The sequence below is a fragment of the Betta splendens genome, chromosome 2 (genome assembly GCF_900634795.4).
Source record: "Betta splendens chromosome 2, fBetSpl5.4, whole genome shotgun sequence".
Classification (NCBI taxonomy): Eukaryota; Metazoa; Chordata; class Actinopteri; order Anabantiformes; family Osphronemidae; genus Betta; species Betta splendens.
Window position 1 is genome coordinate 18,412,076 of NC_040882.2, and position 19,232 is coordinate 18,431,307.

The 19,232-nt window shown below is 43.7% G+C and overlaps 1 protein-coding gene and 1 long non-coding RNA gene across 2 annotated transcripts in view; one reads left to right on the forward strand and one right to left on the reverse strand.

The window, feature by feature from the left end:
- trpc5a (transient receptor potential cation channel, subfamily C, member 5a) overlaps positions 1 to 11,925 on the reverse strand; it is a 72,726-nt gene extending 60,801 nt beyond the window's left edge. The window contains exon 1 of the mRNA XM_029141597.3: positions 11,330 to 11,925. The gene's annotated coding sequence lies outside the window, so the exon portion shown is untranslated. The remainder of the gene's footprint in view (positions 1 to 11,329) is intronic.
- Positions 11,926 to 17,328: 5,403 nt separating this feature from the next.
- Positions 17,329 to 18,833, forward strand: LOC129603797 (uncharacterized). The gene is made up of 2 exons (XR_008694019.1): positions 17,329 to 18,292; positions 18,526 to 18,833. It is a non-coding gene; the product is annotated as an uncharacterized LOC129603797 (long non-coding RNA).
- The last annotated feature ends 399 nt before the right edge of the window (positions 18,834 to 19,232 follow it).

The following is a 19,232-nucleotide window of genomic DNA, read 5'->3' on the forward strand; positions in this document are numbered from 1 at the left end:
CCCAGTCCATCACAGGACCCAGCACAGACAGGCCGTGACAACTACAGACACCCACACCTGCTGTATGAAGAAGTTATAGTCACTGGTGACAGTAATGTAAATGCATGGGGAAGAATCGTGGGAGGAAAGACACACATGCAACAACCTGATCTGGAGACACAAAAGGTTACAACTAAGCAAACATACAACTAGGCCCGTGCTCGCCACAAGCAGGAAGAAATGGCTACTGAGGCCGAGAGACAGATCCCCCACGAGGGACAAAGTCACCCTGCTCTGGCCTGCTCCACTGAGAGCCTAAGGCCACACAGCAAACAAAACGGGGGATTTACGTGGGATTTAACTAGTCAGGATTTAATAAAATAATTGAATATAAACACGACCAGGAACAAAGGCAAAACCCAGACACCAGATAACAGAACAACAGGTAGCATCAAGCGCCTTGTTGCTTCCATGACGACAGAGCTACGCTAAAAAGCAGGCAAACACGACGTCAACAAGCATGCAGACATGTGGCACGAAGACAGGACGTACGAATGGTTGTGTTACGAAGGGGGCCCCCAGAGGGCCGGAGGGCCAAACTACAACACTAAATCAATAGGACACATCAACAATGACACTGACATCCTTATCAAGTACAATGCATCGCATTACAGTGTTGATCTACAAAACAACAGGATAAGACTAAGGTTACAAAATCAGCGCTTTCAACGCTTCCAACTCACATTTTTATGATCTGTTTACTATTTTTGAAACATGTGCTGGTTGTTTCACCAACATTTTGGTGGATGATTTATTTAGTAAATGAAACTTGCTCTGGTCCGTGCAGAAACACACAGTAAACCATACTGTAGCACTGGCTTATGTATGTACGTAGCAGTACATATCATTACTGCCTCTGCTTTATAAAGACTCAATTGATTTGGTCGTCCTTTACTCACACAGCAACACTACCCGAAAGAAAAAAATATTACTTGAACTGCCGGTGCAAGCGGTTTAACAAGGCATTTCTGGAGAATTTCTTTTTTCCAAAAGCCAGACTGTCTGTAGAGTGTCCTTGAATAGCAACATGCACTTCTGCCTGCTCGTTCTCTGGAGCTGTGCTGGATAAGAGCATCGACTACAAACTTAGACACTGTACTGTATGTCGACGACAGGAATTTGACACTCGGTTCAACACTCTGATATTTACGTTAAATGATAAAACAATGACTGATGATTTGGTAGCTTGCAGTTGCCCCATTTTATTTATCATTTTAAAAACGTCTTTAAATACCCCGAAGCTATCTCTGCTGTAAACTCCTGTTGAATGTCGCTGATCTGTGTGACTCAGACTCGCAGGTACAGCATGTTACCACCCTGCCTGTCCGCCAGAATCCCTGCTGTGCCGATCTTCCCTCTGAAACCAAGAAACCATCCAACAGCATAAAACCGCTGCAGTTTCAACCGCATCCTAGTTGACAGGGCCTGTTGCTCAAAAATGTACAGGTTTAACAGGCGTCACAACAAGGCATGTCATGTGCCACCGAAATCCGGTGCTCAACAGTGTCAAACAGATCATTTTTGCTCAGTTCCGTCTTCCATACAATTAGCTGTCACTCCTATTGGGGGGCTGTGAATGGCCAGGAGCAAGGTGAGCTGCAGAGGGAGGAGCGAGATGGAGACATGGGAAATGATGAGACAGGCCACGTCGAACAGACAAACACATGCAGAGACGACTGGAGATGACAGTGGGCAGAAGTTGGAGCAAATCTTCATTTGCTCCAACTTCTAAACTTCGAGGCATTTTAACAATAGATCCAGCTTGTTCCTCTCTGCAGTCAATGAGACAAACATAATGACACTGAGCCTGCATCATTTCCCCATCAGCCCTTTCTCCCACTTGCAGTCTCAGTTACACCTGCAGGTACTGTAGCACACTATACTCCCGTTATCCTGCTGCCATGTTATTGGAGAATCTCTAAATACTAAACCAACACTGTTTTTGTTTTCTACAGTATGTGACCATCCAAGCTGTGTGCTGCTCTGCCTTTTCTCATTCCTTTCTTATCGACTGAGACCTCTCCTCCTCCCATTATTTTAAAGTGCCTCATTATAGATGTCACAAACTTCTAAAGCGGTGTCTCTTATTTGTGTTCTATGCTTCAAGTTTTTCCTACGTAGACTGTAGAGGACAGACTTGACGTAGGAAAATAACAACAACAGGCTGGATGAGATTGATATAATACAGGAGAAAGTCTAATAACCTTTAATGGCTACCTTAAGGGCGTACTGACAATAACTTCAAAGGACGACGTCACCAAAACAGGACCACCTGTTAAAATGCAGTACAGCCACCACTGAAAGTGACGCCAGAGCTGCCTCCAGCTTCTCAGTGTCCTTGAATATGAAGCTGCACTAAAGACGGCACAGAGACAGTAGTGTCAAAAAGTTTAATCTCATTTAAATAAAGGGAAACTAAACACTGACTTTCTGGCTCGTGTTCCCATCCAAAGCATTTAATATCTGATAAAGGTTGCAGAGCACATGTCTACTGCAGTTCTGGGTGATGAGGGCAGATGTTATGAGACAAACACGCCGGCAAATTAACAGATGTCAAGACAGGGTGCAGCATATAAGCTATTGTACATGTGAGCAAATTACTAATTACCCTAAAATCAATTCACGTACAAAAAATAACAGCTTCCCTGTCACGGTTTTTGATGAGGGAGAAGTTGAGCAGAGTCTCCCTGTTCCTTTCTGTCCTAAGTTACATAAAGTAATTATTTCAGCTATTTGTACTGTAGGAACTGTAGCAGCGCTCGGCAGCCTGTCTAGTTAGTTGAGAGAAGGTGTATGGAAATGCACAAGAGCAAAACATCGGCATAAATGTGTGACACAGCTCTGTTGGTGTAACTAGGGCTTTAATACTTTACTCACAGACACTTAGTTGAAGTGGATGATTGTCCCTCCCTGCGTTTAGACTTCTGACCCAGTATCGCTCTCTCTCACCCTAAATCCCCTGCAGCTGGATCCTTTCATTTTAATTTTCAACCCCGTCGACGTTTTGATATGGGTCGCCTTTTCGCTTCGCTCTCCTGTCCTGAATGCTCATCCTCTTTCATTCTCCACCTCCTCCTCTCATCCGCCCTCTTGAATTGTTAATTTTTCATTAACTACAAATTTAGTCTTCAGCTCATGTAGGAAGTACAGTACACTGTATATAAATGTGACAGTTTGAGAAGCACTCAACCTTAAATTCTAATTCTTATGCCTCAACTCATGTTATCCGGCTCTCAGCAAAACAGACATTATAATATTTCTAAATCTGTGGCCCGCAGTGAGTAAATTAGAAACAAGATTCAGCAGTGCACTGACGTGGCCATTATTAAAGTTATTGCCTGCTGTGACACTGCATGAGATCTACTGTATTGTGATGTGTGATGTGATGTCTAAAATTTTTAAAATCCCTATTTTTTTTAAATCAGGTGCATGGGATCCTGATGACTTTAGCACTAATTTACTGTGAACTGCAAGAATGTAAGAATAAGATGGTGGACGAAGTGGCAGCACTGTGCAGCGGGCTAGTTTATGCTAATGTCAGCGTTCCCACGTGTCCATTAACAGCACAGGGAGGACAGAGTCTGGTAGAAGCTCCTCCATGCGGGGCGAAATCCATAACTAAGGCAATTCAATTTGTATTCCTTTTGCCAAAGCGCTTAACTAAATAGATTCTCTATGTGTCCTCATCTTTAATGCCACTGCTGGTCAGCTGCAGGCAGTACAAAACGCACAAATTGTGGCGTTTACTTTTATGTTGTGAATATTAAAAAAACTATTTGAGATTTCAGCTATGGGGAGCATATACTTTATTGTATATGTAGAGGACTCACTTACTGTATTCCTCTTCTTTCTTTCGACCAGTCTCACTCCCTCTGGCTTTATCGTAATTTACGTTACATTAAAAGAGAGAATGCTTATTATTCTTTGGTGTTGTTGGCACTTGACAGGCAATCAGCCGCATACTCGTAGTGCAATTACACACTCGCCGACAAAAATATCAGTCACTGCTGAGAACGTGCACGCACAAGAGACACACCGAGAGATCCTGAAGCATAAACACACAGCGGCGTAGGACAGGTTCACTGTCACTGGCCTAGACACATAAAAAAAAATTCAGCCCCATTATCTTTGAAAGTAATTGCCGTGTTTCTGTAATGGCCCTGCGTTTGGTGTTCGTCAAATTACGGATGACATTAAGGCTAAAATAAATTGCCTCGTTTCAACAAGAGACTCGTCCTGTGGTTGGTTTGGCTTCCTCGTGTAATGGATTGAGGTTGTGTATTAGCTTTAAACATGTCAAGCTGGAGTCAATCGAGGTCTTTGCACTTAAAAGCGTCACGTGGGGAAATACGGTGACTTCTGCTCTGTTTCACACAGCTATGATTACGACGGAGCCTGCTGCACCTGGCGCTCACACTGCAGGAGGCTGAGATTTCCTCTGCTCACAGCTACAATAAGTTGTGAGGTTATTGCGGTTACAGCCAAACGGACACACCCCCAAAATGATCGTGAGGCTGCACTGACGCTTCAACACAGACCTCATGTAAAGGACAAGTATACACATATACAACCGTATACTTTTGCCTTTTAAATGTATTAAATTTTAAGAATAACTGATAAATCATCAGAGAACACAGAAATAACTGTTTACTGCTTCCAAACATATTTGCAAGGTGAGAAAAGTCGTTGATGATGTCAAATGCCAAATCTAAAGTTTGAGATTAAACTCAAAATACTCAAATTCAGATGACGTTTACTCACAGCCAATAAAAAGCAAATATCTGCAAGCATGGATCTTTGCATCTGTAGAGGGAAGCAGATGTGAAGGAGGGACACGGTCTCTCCAGTACCCTTGAGCAGTGGATTGAACCCCTATCTGCTCATTGTCAGTAATTCTGAATTACCCTCCCTGTTTGTCTCCCCTGAAGTAGTTCCTCCAACCTTGGAATTGCTATAGATTATTAATTAGAGTTTTGCTATCATTTAGGTAACTATGCTCCCAAAACCAAAACCAGAAGGACTGACACTGTTGAAGGACACCACACTGTTTGGCATCTGCTCAGCTGGAGGCTTGAACTGGGCAAACCTCTTTGCTCCTACAGTCCCTAGAGATGACAAATTCTTTACAGGTTACATCACCACCATAGATGAGGCGCTGCTCAATTAGAGAAGACCATTAAGTCCACTTACAGAGTTGAAAACCTCTGTGGTAATCACATAACCATAAACAACATCCATTAAACTGTCCACAGAAGCATGAACGTTTCTAAAATCCCAGGTTATTGTGTTATTGTGGAGCTCGTCCATTGTCTGCACACAAATCACAGCTGACACCTGAGGTCATGCCACAGCGTAGATGTCTGCTTCGTCGCAGTGTCTGTGGCTCATTTGCCTTTTTAATTGGCAGGTAGGTGAAAGAAATATGAGAACAACTAATGCATTTAGAGTTCTTATTTTCACGAGGAGACTGAATGAAACAAAGTACCTGACGGGATTATTCCTATTTATAATTATTAAGTTGACGAAAAGTTCGAGTTGAGCCACAGCGGAGCTCAACGTGTTCCAGTAACAGGACACACACCAGTAAACCCCGATCACTGGCGCTGATGTCCCTCGTGGCTGCTGATGTTTAATTGATTCATGTTTCCCAGGCAACCACTACGCAGACACCACTAGTGGGAATCAGAGCAAGACCATAAGACAAGAACACACAAAAAGCTAAAATACACAGAAACATCTACGTCTTCAGAGTCACTAGAAAACTGAGTCAGCTCATGTAATACATGAGCCTATTCAACAGGACTGTGATTTGGTGTAAGGTGCTGATCACATGCTGCTTGTAAACATCACTGAAATCAAAGTAATTTAGTTTTCATGTTAGGTTTTAAATAAAACTGCTTCAAAGTTGTGATGTTTATTTTTAGATGTCTCGCTGCCATGTGCCAGTTCCATCTGTAGTTACAAGCTGGTTCACAGTAGATACACAAGTACAGTTACAGCGTAAAAAAAATGATGATGATGAAACTATAAGAGAAATACTGTGAAACAACCAGAGGCAGGCCTGATCAGATTACATAATGCTATTAAACAAATCCAAGCTGCAACTAAAGATGAAGAAAATCTTTACATAGTGGATATAAATGTCAGCATTGGTTTTCTGGTTGTCTTTCTTTAATCTGAACATTTTATTTAGTCAGTATTTCTGCACGTTGAGTCCGGTTTATTAGCAGAATGTTCCAGGACGATCACTTTGAAGTTACTGTTTCAAATGAACATAGACTGTACAGTATGTAATTGTGTGAGTGTCACACAGCGTGTGTCACCCTGAACACGCATCATCAACATATGCTCAAAGGGTCTGAATAAGCATATATGCATATATGCAGTGTATACTGCATGTGCAACATAGTTTACCAATTGCCTTTTAACTGAGAAACACAGGTGAAGGAGGAGAGGAGGCAGAGACAATAATAGATGGGGGAGAGGGAAGATGTGGTGTTTGTGCCTCATGAATGAGAAGAATGTGATGGATGGTGAAGCAGGTGAGAGAACTGGAGGAGGGAACAAGGAGTGGATAATCGAACAAGGGAAGATAAGATGACGAGTATGAGAGGAGGAATGAGGCGGCGAGAAACGGCAGGTAGGTTATTGCTCCTATATGAGAGAAGAAGAGTAACGTGATAAGAGATAACCAGCAGCAGGAGGAGGTAGAGGCGGGAGACGAAGGGGATTAGTAAGCAAGAAGAACAAAGGGACGGTGACAAAGTGAAAAACAAGAACATCGAAGAGAAGGAAGAGCTAACAGTACAGATCAAGACACGAGAGCAAAAAAGTGGGAAAGATCCAGGGAAATAAATAGTCGACAGTGGGATGAGGTGCACTGCCTGTGTTTCACTCTACTGCACAAAACAATCAGAAGCCGAGCACCTCTCTCTCCATCTATCCAGTTATCTGGAAAATGAAAAAAATGAGTGGAGGAGGAAGAAGTAGGGCGAGAGAGGACGGCAGGAGTGATGGAGGGAGAGAGAAAGACGCAGAGAGAGGCTTGTGATAGTTAAAAAAAGTCCTCACCCACACAGGTCAGAGCTGCGCAAAATCAAAAACCGCAAAAAAACTTTCTGTCAGCCCAAAACCTGCTTCTAATCTCACACACACACTATTGCTCATTATAATGGCAGTAATTTTGCACGGTAGCGTGACCAACAGTAACTTGTGCTCTGACTAATGACTTTTCTTTTGATTAATCCATTAATTGTCTTTTACACAGAGGTTTTCAAAGAGCATTAGCGAGTGAACGTGAGCGTCGGTTTTCCAAAAGTCATGACAAACTGTTGTATTTGTCCTGCTGGTGCAGCCCGTCCATTAGAGCACGGCCAGCTGACGGAGCTGCAGCAGAGACGTGAAGCTCAGGGAGTGAGTGTCCCTCATTAATGCAAAATATATATAGAAGTCATATAATTCTTCACCATCAGTGTTAATTACCAAGAGGGGATCTTATGACGCAAACAACAGCAAGAACACAGCGACAGTAACCATCCGACTGAATGGCAATAATACAACTTTAATTAAGAAATAGCTTCAGGCTACTTACGCTCCCATTAGCAGCACAAAAATATTTGGTGCTGTTACATTACAGTTCATGGGCGTTTGAACGTACCTTTCCCTGAGTCAGAGGAAGAAGGTTGGGTGACATGTGTACAGTAAGTCTAACATGGTGTATTCACAAACATGTATCTTGTATTGTACAAGAAAACACGGCTCTAACTATGTTTAGTGCTGTACTGGTTTGTGATTGTACTGCAAGTGTTCAGTATATTTCTGACGTGCCATTAACATAGTGGTCAAAGTACCGTCATTATGTTATTAGACAAAAACAAACCCTGGCTGCAATTAAAGGGTTAATCGTTGTCAAACCTATTTTTGTAATCATAACCTCAGAGAACAGAAGTCTGTAAGTGAGCTTGTACTGGATTTCCTCATCTATTGTTGGCCCACCTATTGCTGCACTCCCTCCCTCTCAGGTCACAGCTGAATAAAAATCTGTATGTGATATTTCTGTGTATCAAACAGCAGGAATGCAGCACTGCAGTTTATTTTAAGGAGGTTTCCAGTTCTGATAAATAATGAGTAAATACACTACATTTGTTAATAGTAACATTTATTCTGTCTTTTCTCCAGCTCAGCTTTTATTGCTGTTATTAACAATAACTGGTTATTACTGGAGCATGTTAATATTTGTAGCCTTTTATTTACTTATATAGCGCAGAAGCAGATTTTAGCAAGAGCGCCATCAATGACACATCATGTCCATTTTAATGTAAATTAGAGCACACAAACTTGGAGTTGACTTGGCAGACCCCGAACCTCAAGTTTCATGGCTGGAAAATAATCAACTCGCAACAGAGCTAAAGCAAAACAAACCCCCAAGTTGGCAAATACTCTGGATTCAAAATATCACATACGCATAAGTTGTATGACGAGGCAATCTGATTTCAGTCTATTTGCTGGTTCATAAAAATAAAGTGTCTTCAGTAAATCAAAATGCAACTACTGTATGACTTGAAACTAGACTTAAGCAAAAGGTCAAGCAGAGCTGTAACACTAACATGTAACACTGCTGCTTCAGCACTAACAAATGGTCTGTTTTATTAGTGTATCTTATGCACAAAATGGCATGAACCCACATCAACTGTCCCCACATTGCAGGAAAAACATGTATATACACACACACACACACACACACACACACACACACACACACACACACACACACGCACGCACGCACACACACAGGGCTCCAGGTGCTCATGATTCACATTTCTATAATTCAGTTCAACAGTAAAGCTGCGGCCATCTGCTGCTGATGCTCAGCAGTGCAATGATGCAAAGATGAAGTCAGAGGCGTGGAAAGACACTTCTTATTCCCTCATAGCAGACATTTCCTATCCTTAGGCACAAACAAGTGAAGATTAGCTGATGCTGGAACCCAGTCTGGGCCACTTATTTATGCCACATGCAGCCTCCAATCCATTATTCTGAAGGTAAAGCTCATATGATCCAATTTTGTGTCCTGTCTAAGACTGTTCTTAGTGTAAAACTCGTGCTCCTCTCTGCACCTCACAGAACTGAGCCACTGTCTTTTGTTAAATCCATTCTTCAAACAAACATTCATGTGTTCGCTCTATATTCCCCTCTGTTTGAGTTCTCCAGTTTTATTCGGTTTCATCACTTTCCAGTCCTTTGTTCCAGCACCGGCTATTTAAGGGCTTAAAAAAACCTGCAGCACTTCTCTGTAAAATGTCACATAAATATAAAAACTTTGCGCGTCAGCAGGAAAATTACCATTATAATAAGCGCCATACAGGCATTAGCTGTGTATTTTAACTACACTTGTGCGTTTTTGATTGAGCGCGAAAAAAAGATGAGCGAGACGGACAGAAGATCACTGAAGTGTGATCTGTTACATAATCAACACCATCAGGACAAGCATCACAGCTGAGGAACAAGAAAAATACTGACATTTAATGTCTCGGGAGATGTTCAGTGTCAAAAAATATAAAGGTGGCTATTGACCGCCAGGCTTGTCCTCAGTGAAGCAACCTTAGCAATTTGTTGTGCCAGTGTCAGAAGTGGTCTCACTTCGGTGCGCTCATACTGTCTGGCTCCAAAAAATTTGTCCATCATGAAGTTTAGGATTTACGAAATATTGTGACATCAAGTATTTCTCCTAAAGTGTCAACAAATAATAAATATACTTCTGAATATCTAATTAAAGACCCTGCTTTGTCTGACCAACAGTCTGAAACTTTGAGATAAATATAATCATGTACTGAACAAAAAAAGCTGCTGTAAATCCTCACATTATATAAACTGGTATATAAACTGGAACCAGTAAATGTTTGCTTTGTTTTGCTGAAGAATTATTAAAATGATGCATTCCTAATCCAATTTAAACTGCTGCAGTACGCTGACAGTTTGTTTTTTTAGTCTAACAAATAAAATGTAGGCCGTAGTTTATTAGTATTTAATGTCTAATTAATACAGACACAGCTGTCCAATAACGAATAAGACCATTATTACCCTCCCGTTAATATCAGTCTCCCTCTGTTCTGAAGCTCTGCACGTGTGATTACCGTATTTTGCTGCAGCAGCAGAAACTTAATGTTTTGCCTGACATTCAGCGTTTCCCTCCAGGTGGACACGGGAAACACTTAAGAGAGCTGCTAAAGAGTTTGTTTAATATTCAAAGAAAACCCAATTGGGCTCACCAGCACGCGCACATTAAACCTTAGCTGCGTGCACGTACACATTCTGCAGTTCTATCCATCTCTCTCACCTTTGTTTCTTGACTTGTGCGCGCGCGCACGCACAGACACACACACACACACACACACACACACACACACGACGCAGGACTTTGTTTACATACGCGCACGAGCGCAAATACCGCACAGCCACCTCGTCTCGCGCACACAGGCCGCCCGAGCGCGCGTGGAACAGCACGGGAACCCACACAAACTCCGCAGACCGCTTCTCTTGCTCTCTCTCGCGAGCGCGCGCACGAGCACGCACAACTCTGTATGCACCCTCTCTCTCTCTCTCTCTCTCTCTCTCTCTCTCTCTTTCCAGCTTCAGTCAATTGAGTGAGGATACATAAACCACCCACCAGTCACCCAACGCATCTTCCAGCCAAACCCCCTCCGCAACAACACACACGCAACCTGAAGCGGCCTCAACAAATACAGCCACAAAATCATCACCGGCTAGAATTAAATATTAAATCTGGCGAAGCATCCAGGATTAAAACACTGCGGTCCAGCTCAAGTGAGAAGCTGTAATACAGTCAGGACATGTGGGAGGGATGGAGGGAGCGTTTCTCACAACAACTCAATGATTACACAGCGAATTAAGCATTTATTCCCATCAAACCACACATGACGAACGGTAAAATACGTGTCACTCGAGATTTTAATTGAGGGGAACGTCAACAAAGCACGGCAGCGTTGTCAAATACCTGAATTCCCCAGACTAGCTTCTCGACCCTGGTTCTCCTCTGCCAACACGGTCCGTTTGGGTTAAAACTGCTAGTCCACGTTATGGCCGACGTTTAATTTAGTAGAACCAGAACCAGGCGCCGCTGTGGTCCAGCCTGTGTTTTGGTTCCAGTTACCACGCAGAGTTAATTAATCAATCACGGAAGCTTACAGGTGTTAATTCGCGCCCACTGCTGCTTCAATCCGGATTTTTAAAGCCAAGAAGAAGAAAGTAATCGCCGCTTTCCGTTCCTTACCTTTGCTCGGAGAATGTCCTTATGTGTGAAAAAATATAAAAAAATAAAGGCTGTTCTCCTTCAAATGAACGCTTAGTCCCTTCTCCCCGGGGGTCTCGCGCGCCTCACGTGCGGCGGTTCGCTCTCTGCTCTCGCTCTGCTCCCTACATGTATATGCCCGTCTGAGTCTTGTTCTCTCGCGGGATTTCCTCCTCCGCCCTCCTCCTGCCTCCTTGCCCTCCTCCTTCAGCTCGTCCTCCTCGCGCCACCTGGACGGAGACGGAGCGACTCGCGACGCTCGTGCGCGTGGTGCTGACGCAGCTGGTCGGCGCGGCCCATCCTGGTGTCGGCGGCGGGATCCTGCGGTGGCGCGCGGGAGGAGAGGAGCGCGAGCGAACTCCCGGCTGAAGCCACAGGTGATGCGCAGAGAGGCGGCCGCTGCCGCTGGAGCTCAGCTGCTCACGGGAGGCGACGCATCGCGGCTCCACGAGTCCAGTATATAATCACGTACTCCCTCTCCCCGCGTCTCTCGCTCTCCACTGAATGCGAAGATGCGGTCACTGTATTTCTCTGCGCTCTCTGACAGATTGTTTTTTTCTATTTCCCCGTTATCGTTTCAAGAAAGTGATGGAACGCAGCCATTATTATAGTCCGTTTACCCTTGAGTCGATTATATTACTCCTTCCTACAGCAGTCTGTCGTCATTTGCATAAAATAGTCATCTTCAAGTTGATGTTATTTTTGGAAGCATTATTATCATGGAAACATCATTAATCAGCCGCTGCGCCCAGAACACCTTCAGGCTTCCGCAGCTGTCCATCAACGAAGACACGATGGTGAATCTAAGCAAAATGTACACAGAATTATTTAAAGAATAGAACGTCAAAGAGAAACGCTCTTCTGTAGTGAGGAGAGTATTAGATTGGATTGCTGACCACCGTTCAGAGACCTTTGTCCATGGGTCGCTTGGTAATTAGAGCTGTCAATCACCGCGAGAGGGCGGGTCCCAGGTGCAGAGGCCAGCTGGAAAACTGGAGCATGCAGCCTGAATACGAAGTCTGTGCCTAAACTCAATGATGACCTGGTTTGATGGGTACAAAGGATTAAAAAATTGGCCCTTTCATACCTATTAAATATGAAAAATATATAAAAGAGCCAAAACTACTGTCACCTACAGTTCTGGGAAAAGCTAAGAAAACGCGACCTGACAAACTGTCAGGCTCCCATGATGCAGCACAACCACTGCTTCCTAACACAGTAGGCAGAAAGTCAATCCAAAGCTTCTACGGGTGGAAGACACTTGATGCTTACTGCTGAGTCAGATGTGAACCATGAATAACAACAGGTAACACACAACCAACTTAGAGGCATAATGGACCTTACACCTGTACAGGACACACAACTAGTACAATGACATGTACTAATCCTGTCTGGTGCTGAATGTTCCAGTGTGTGTGTGTGTGGGGGGGTAATCCATCATATCACAGACACCTGGTGCCTCTGCCATTACTCCTGCTGTGGTCTGGACAGTGTGTGCATGTGTGTGTGTGTGTGTGTTTCTGTTTGTTCCTCCCAGTGTGTGGGAGCTGGTATCCATGGGACACCCGATTCAATTACTGGATCATCATGAAGACAGATGGTGACGAAAAAGAGCAAGAGGAGAGGTAGCAAGGGTAGGAAGCAAGGGAGGAAGGGAGGGAGGAAGGCAGAGAAACCACAAAAAAGTCAAAACTGGGAAAGAAAGCATAAGAGGAGCCATGGATGAAATGGAGAAAAGGTGGCTTAATACCAGAAGGAGAAAGGAGGAGCTGGAGGGGGAGGACGTGAATCAGAGCTAGAGATGGATGAGAGAGTGGAGGGAGAGCGAGGCGGCGGTTCATCTGAATGACTGTGTGGCATTTTCCTGAACAGTCGCTCGTTAAGCTGCAGCGTTGTGATGAAAGTGCGTGTGGCTCAGACGGATTAGTCTGAGCTTAAACACCGTCCACGCACCGGCGCGCACACCCGACCTACGAGGGATGCAGCCGCGGGAGAAGGTGTGCGTTTTACCGCGTGGGGGTCTCTGCGAGTTCATGCGTTTAACATCCAGGTCAGGTCGAAGTATACAAGACCATGTTCAACTAAGAGGATCCGTCAATCAATATACGCTTAAATGAGCCAATCTGATCCTCCAGCTCCCCCTGCTGGTCAGTGTGTGTACTACACCGTCCTCTGCCATTTGAAAAATGCACTCATCTAGTATAAAGATCTCTACTTGTCTCATTTTTTTCCTTTTTGCTCCACATTTCATCACCATCTAATTTTCTCCTCCTCGTCTCTCACAGTCCTCGTTGTCTCCGTCTGATCTTCCCTCTCTCCTTCGTCACATCACTTTCATTGCTGCTGCTCCCCGCTCATCTCCAACCTGTTCCACATTATTCATTTTCATTTCCTCCCATTTCACCTAAAACATATTACACCTCCTCCGGTTCTCGTTCCTTCTTTTCAACCTGTAACTTTTAATTTGATTTCTTTCCCGACTCTGCCCTCGTCCCTCCTGCTTCCACGTTTCCTCCCCTGTGTCTCATCTCTCAGCCTCACTCCTTCCTGCTTTATTTACTCTGTTCCTCCCTCCTCCTCCCACAGACTCTGACGCTAACTGCTTTTAGATGCTCTGTGCAGCGCGCTCGCTATCTCCGTGTGAACGTCGTTTATCACGGATGCGCCCCGAAGAGTCAGGCTCAGGAGATGGTGGCTCAAAATGAAGCTATTAGATATGAAACCCAACAAAGCGGCGTGTCCTCAAAGCAAACATCGCTCGTCTGTGAAGGCATCAGGATCAGACCATAAATCTCCACTGTGGCGATATGGATGAAAACGCAATGAAAACTTGGTGAACCTGTAGCTGAGAACACGAACCGAGCAACAAACGAACGCCATCGCACACACACAGAGGGATCCTCTTCGACCTACTGGGGATATTTAACTTGTATTTCAGCTTTAGCAGCAGCATGAGGCCACTGATGCTCTCTGCATCACTGTATCCCCATAATCTCATTAGCGAGTGGCCTCTGCGGTGTTGGGCCACAGGCTGGATATCTCCAGCAGAGGGCAGAGGTTGAAGGAAATGGCTCTTAACTCCACAACGTCTTTACATAACACCCTAAAGCTGCTCCCGTGTGAATAGAAGACTTTGCTGGAGGATTAGATAAAGCCTTCTCGCGCTCTGTCCTCCTCTTCCCCTTTCTATTTTTTTTTTTACTTTTCCCTCTCCCTATCCTCCTTTCTTGTTTCACGCATATCTCTGTGTCTCTCTGTGGGTTTTGTGAACAAAAACCCCAAATGCTGGATTACACCAAGGTCACCTTGCTGAATAGAGACACGCTACAAGAACTTAGTGCGTCTCTATTCTGGCTTCAACCTCCCAAACAACCATTCACCATCCCCCGTTCACCTGAACTGTTAAACAGATTGGTTTGCATCCTTAAAAGACCATGGGACCAATCCCATCAGCCACCACTTCCTGTTAATGTTACACTCTCATCCCATCTGCGAGCCTGTGCGTCGCCCCGGAATGCTTGATAGCAGCCATTAAAGGACGAGGAGAGGCGAGCGGGGGGGAGGAGGGGAGTGTTTTCATCAGATGCGTGATGTTTCAGTTTTTCATTTCACCAGGGAGAGACGCTGATGAGGTATGGAGCTGGCAGTGACATCGCAACAATGAAGACAAGTGCATTGCTAATGTTTTGAAATATTCATCCAAACTACAACAAGGAGCAACTTCACCAACTAACCACTGAATCGAAGACTAATTAGCATGTCATTGCTAATTTCCTGTCTCCATTTTAGCAGTATTTAACACTACATAATAGTATTTAATTAATTATTTTTAGGGGTGATTGAACCCCAGAAACATGTCTGAAACCTCTTTGTTCCTATGTGACAAACGTCTGTAACGTCTGTCTTCTCTGTGACACAAAGCTTCATTGACCTTACTGTTCACTTGAAGACCAGTTTTCCATCACTATCTAAACAGGAATTCCTCACAGAGAAACCAAAAGGTCTTTGTTCACGACTGAGCTGAAACCAACAGTTTTAATACAGTGCTGTACTGACAGACTTTACACGTTACCACAATCCCCAGTAACATGATGCTAAGCACAAGAATGATCAGGTGAGCAGGAGTATGATACTGTTTACTGTATAATGCTCATCTAAACCTGGTGCGATGTTTAATGTTTAAGAAGACATTTTATGCTGTAGTGTGTGTGTGGCAGATGCTAATTAAAGCTAAGCTTAGAATTCAGTCATTAAACAAAGCACTGTAATTTCTGAACTATAGGCCCCTACTTTTTTCACACGCTTTGAACCCTGCGGCTTAAAAAATGGCGTGGCTAATTTTTGGACTTTTACCAGCTAATGAGCTTCATGCCACCAACCACAACAAAGATGTTTACACCGTGCAGATCCAACTAAAACTGACTTACAGTAAATGTTGTATGTGCCCTTTATCATTATGTGGTAACGTTGGAAATCTTCACTGTGCTCTTGCTGATGCACCCATATGTGATTGACTTGCTGACCACATCAGATGGACAGAGCTACCAGAGCTAATTTTTCATTCGCCTTAAATAAATGGCTAGTTTTTGATTGTAAAGACCTTTAACTTATTCTCGCGCAAATCACGGATCAGCACTGTCTGACTTAAGACGTACACAGGTAAAGAAGTACATGCAGATAGTATACTGAAGGTGGAAGTGACATGTAAGGGAAATATTGTAGCACTTAGAGCTGTATGTTTTGAAACAGGGAAACCCACATCTGCTAAAAACTCGTGAGACAGTTTTGAGAATGGCATTAATAGAATAGAATAGAATAGAATAGAATAGAATAGAATAGAATAGAAAAATTGATACATTAGGAAGAATAGATATGGTCGGAGATTGGACGGTGAGACTGTGAGGTGAGGGGAGTGTATCTGCATCAGTGTAGTGAAGTGTTGTTTATAAAAGTGTGACCGAGGCCGACCAAGATGTTTACATGTCAGTCCAACAGGTGTCCTTGAAGGGAGACACAACAAGGGAAAGAAGATAGACAAAGGCAAAGCTGGTGAGCTGGATTGGACCTGGGAAGGGATGGGTGGGAGAGAAGGGACAGAATAATACACAGCCAATTCTAGTACATTTTAACAATCCATGACTAATTTGTCTAGATCAATACCGGTCCAACCGGTCAGAACTCAGGGCTTCATCGCCTCTTGTGGGACCATGGGTCACCCGCGACATCTCCTCAAGCCTGTCAGACAAGGTTGTCACCATATTCTCCGAGTGTTCAGTTTGTCTGTGTCAGGTTTTGACAGAGATCGGACCCACATGCACAGCACGAGACGTCAGACAGATGATAGAATTTTAAAGGGCTCATATCATGTAAAATCCACTTTTTAGACATTTTGGAGCGTTCCTATGACTCTATGGGTCACATATACACACACTGAGCACGGTAGAAATGCCTTTCCTGCTTTTTTCACATTTTGAAAACGTAAATTTTCTCACCCAATGAAAACAGACTACGACCTACTCTGAGACCGGGTCCCAGTTGTCGTCACCTTGGTCGGAAGTCCTCCCTGTAAATCCTGAACCACCACCCCCACAATGATCCCGAACCAAAACTGGACTTCCGCCATTTCCCCCCTCTAACTCACCGTGAACAGACCAGCACGGCAGCGCCCAAGTCCTCCCATAGAAATAGTTCGGTTCTTAGGTGTTCTAACCAACACCAAAGTCTATTCACTTTACCAAGGGATCAACAAGTGAGGATTTGTGGGTCACTTTTATTTTTAACGGACTGGTGTATGTGCATTTCAAACGAGGGTGCGTACAATGCTGGATGTGTTTCACGGCTGTTGGAAAAAAAGGACCTATTCCTAAAGTCCGTCATCCACTCGCTGAAGTAAGTACATGCTTGATATTTATAATGTTTTAAAATGTTAGTTTGTCCGTTTAAATGTAGTAACCTATGTGTGAGGCAAGTTACTAGCTAGCTATGCTAACGGCTACAGCAAGTCGAGCCTTTGTCCCCTTCAAATGTGCTCATGTGGGCTCCTGCAGCCACACACCTGTGTGGAGAAAAGCTAATGGCTATCGGCATCGAGCGGCTACAGGCAGGGAGCGGTGGGTCTAGCGTCTGTCCTTTTTCTGTAATCACATACACCTGCGGGGAACAGCTGATCGTTATCGCCCTTCCAGCAGCGACAGACAGGAAGCGGTGGATCTAGCTCGCTGTAGTAAGTTTGTGCTTGATACTTGTGATATCTAAATATGTTAGTTAGGTCTGTTTAAAATGCAGTAACCCACATGTGAGACAAGCTAATCGCTAGCGTCGCTAACGGCTACAGTGAGTCAACCGAGCCTTTGTCCCTTTCAAATGTGCTACTCTGAGTTGGTGCAACCACACACCTGTGTGGGGAACAGCTAATAGCGATGGGCCTTCGATCGGCGACAGGCAGGAAGCGGTGGATCGAGCTTTTGTCCTGTTGATGTGCTGCCGCTCCTGTTTGTGTTGCGTTAGCCGTTAGCATGCCTTTAGGCCTTTGCACTTTAGAGCTACAGCTGGTCGATCGCTACAAAAAGAACCTGCAGATGAACGCGGTTATGTTTATTACCCCGTCCTGTGTCACAGCCTAAATCAACTTGTGATTTGGGGTTATGTCATTGTTCTATCAAATTCTAACATGATTAGTTGGAATGATTACTGTGTTGTGTTTCAAGCTTAGTTGCTAATTAGTCACATCTCTACAACACCTGCTGCTTATCTGGTCAGTTACCGATAGCTTGTACCATAGCCATTATATTTGTAGGACCAATACAATTTACAGTAAATGTAACAGTCTTTTCTATACTGTAGGAGGGCAAATCCCAGTTGCCCACATGCAAGGAGGCTGTGAAACAGAGAAATCACTGCAGACTGTTGGTACACAGACATCTGCTGCCCAGCTCAGGAGTGAAGGTATGTAAGTTTGTATGTACCAACAGTAAGATAGGTAATAGAAGATTTTAATTGGTATATACTGTTTAGATTTTATTTTTGAATTGTAACAACTGTTTCTGTTGTTTTAGCACAGACAGGCCTGTCCTCTTGTTTGGTTTAATTTTTTGTCTGGTATTGTGTGTTCTTACATTAGAGAAGGTTTTGACCTACATAATAATGAACATTTCACTAATCTACAATTCTGATTGCAGTACCTTTTTGTTTCGATGAGGTGATGGTGAGGACAGCCACAGCTTCCATCTGGTAGAGGACTGCTTCCGCTCAGTCTTCCAAATAGTGATGAGAACAAGGATCACCACATCTCCCTGTTTACCCTACTTTCATGCATTTCGTCTGCAGGGCCCTGCAAAAGCTTCTCCTTCGTCCTCAAACCCCCAGACTTCTTAATTAACTCAGTAACCTATACATTGCACATTGGAGTGTGAAGGTAACAGTTTGTTCTAGCTTTGGAGTAGTGGTGTATTTTTTTGGTTTACAATAAAGTTGGCTTTAACTATTATGTATTTCACTGAACTCTGTTTCTGAAGGGAAAACACTTATTTAGGAAATCATAGTATTGAAATTACATGTTTTTCTCTTTCTAATATGGTAAGCTATAAAGTTGAAGCGGCCATAAATAAAACGCATATAAATTATATATAAATAAAGTTAAAAAAATTCTTAATGAGTGTTGCACTCACAAAAAACACATTTTTACTCAAATGGTAAAGGAGTTATTCTACAGGTGGTCTACATCAATCATACTATGAGTGTTTTAGTGTTTTATCCATCAGGAAACTGTCTTCATCTACAACCCAAGCATGAAGAAGCATGAAGAGATGGCAACTCAGATTCTTCACCCCAAGAATCCTCAGCACCAGCTCACTAGCCTCTGTAGACTAGATACCTGTAACAACTT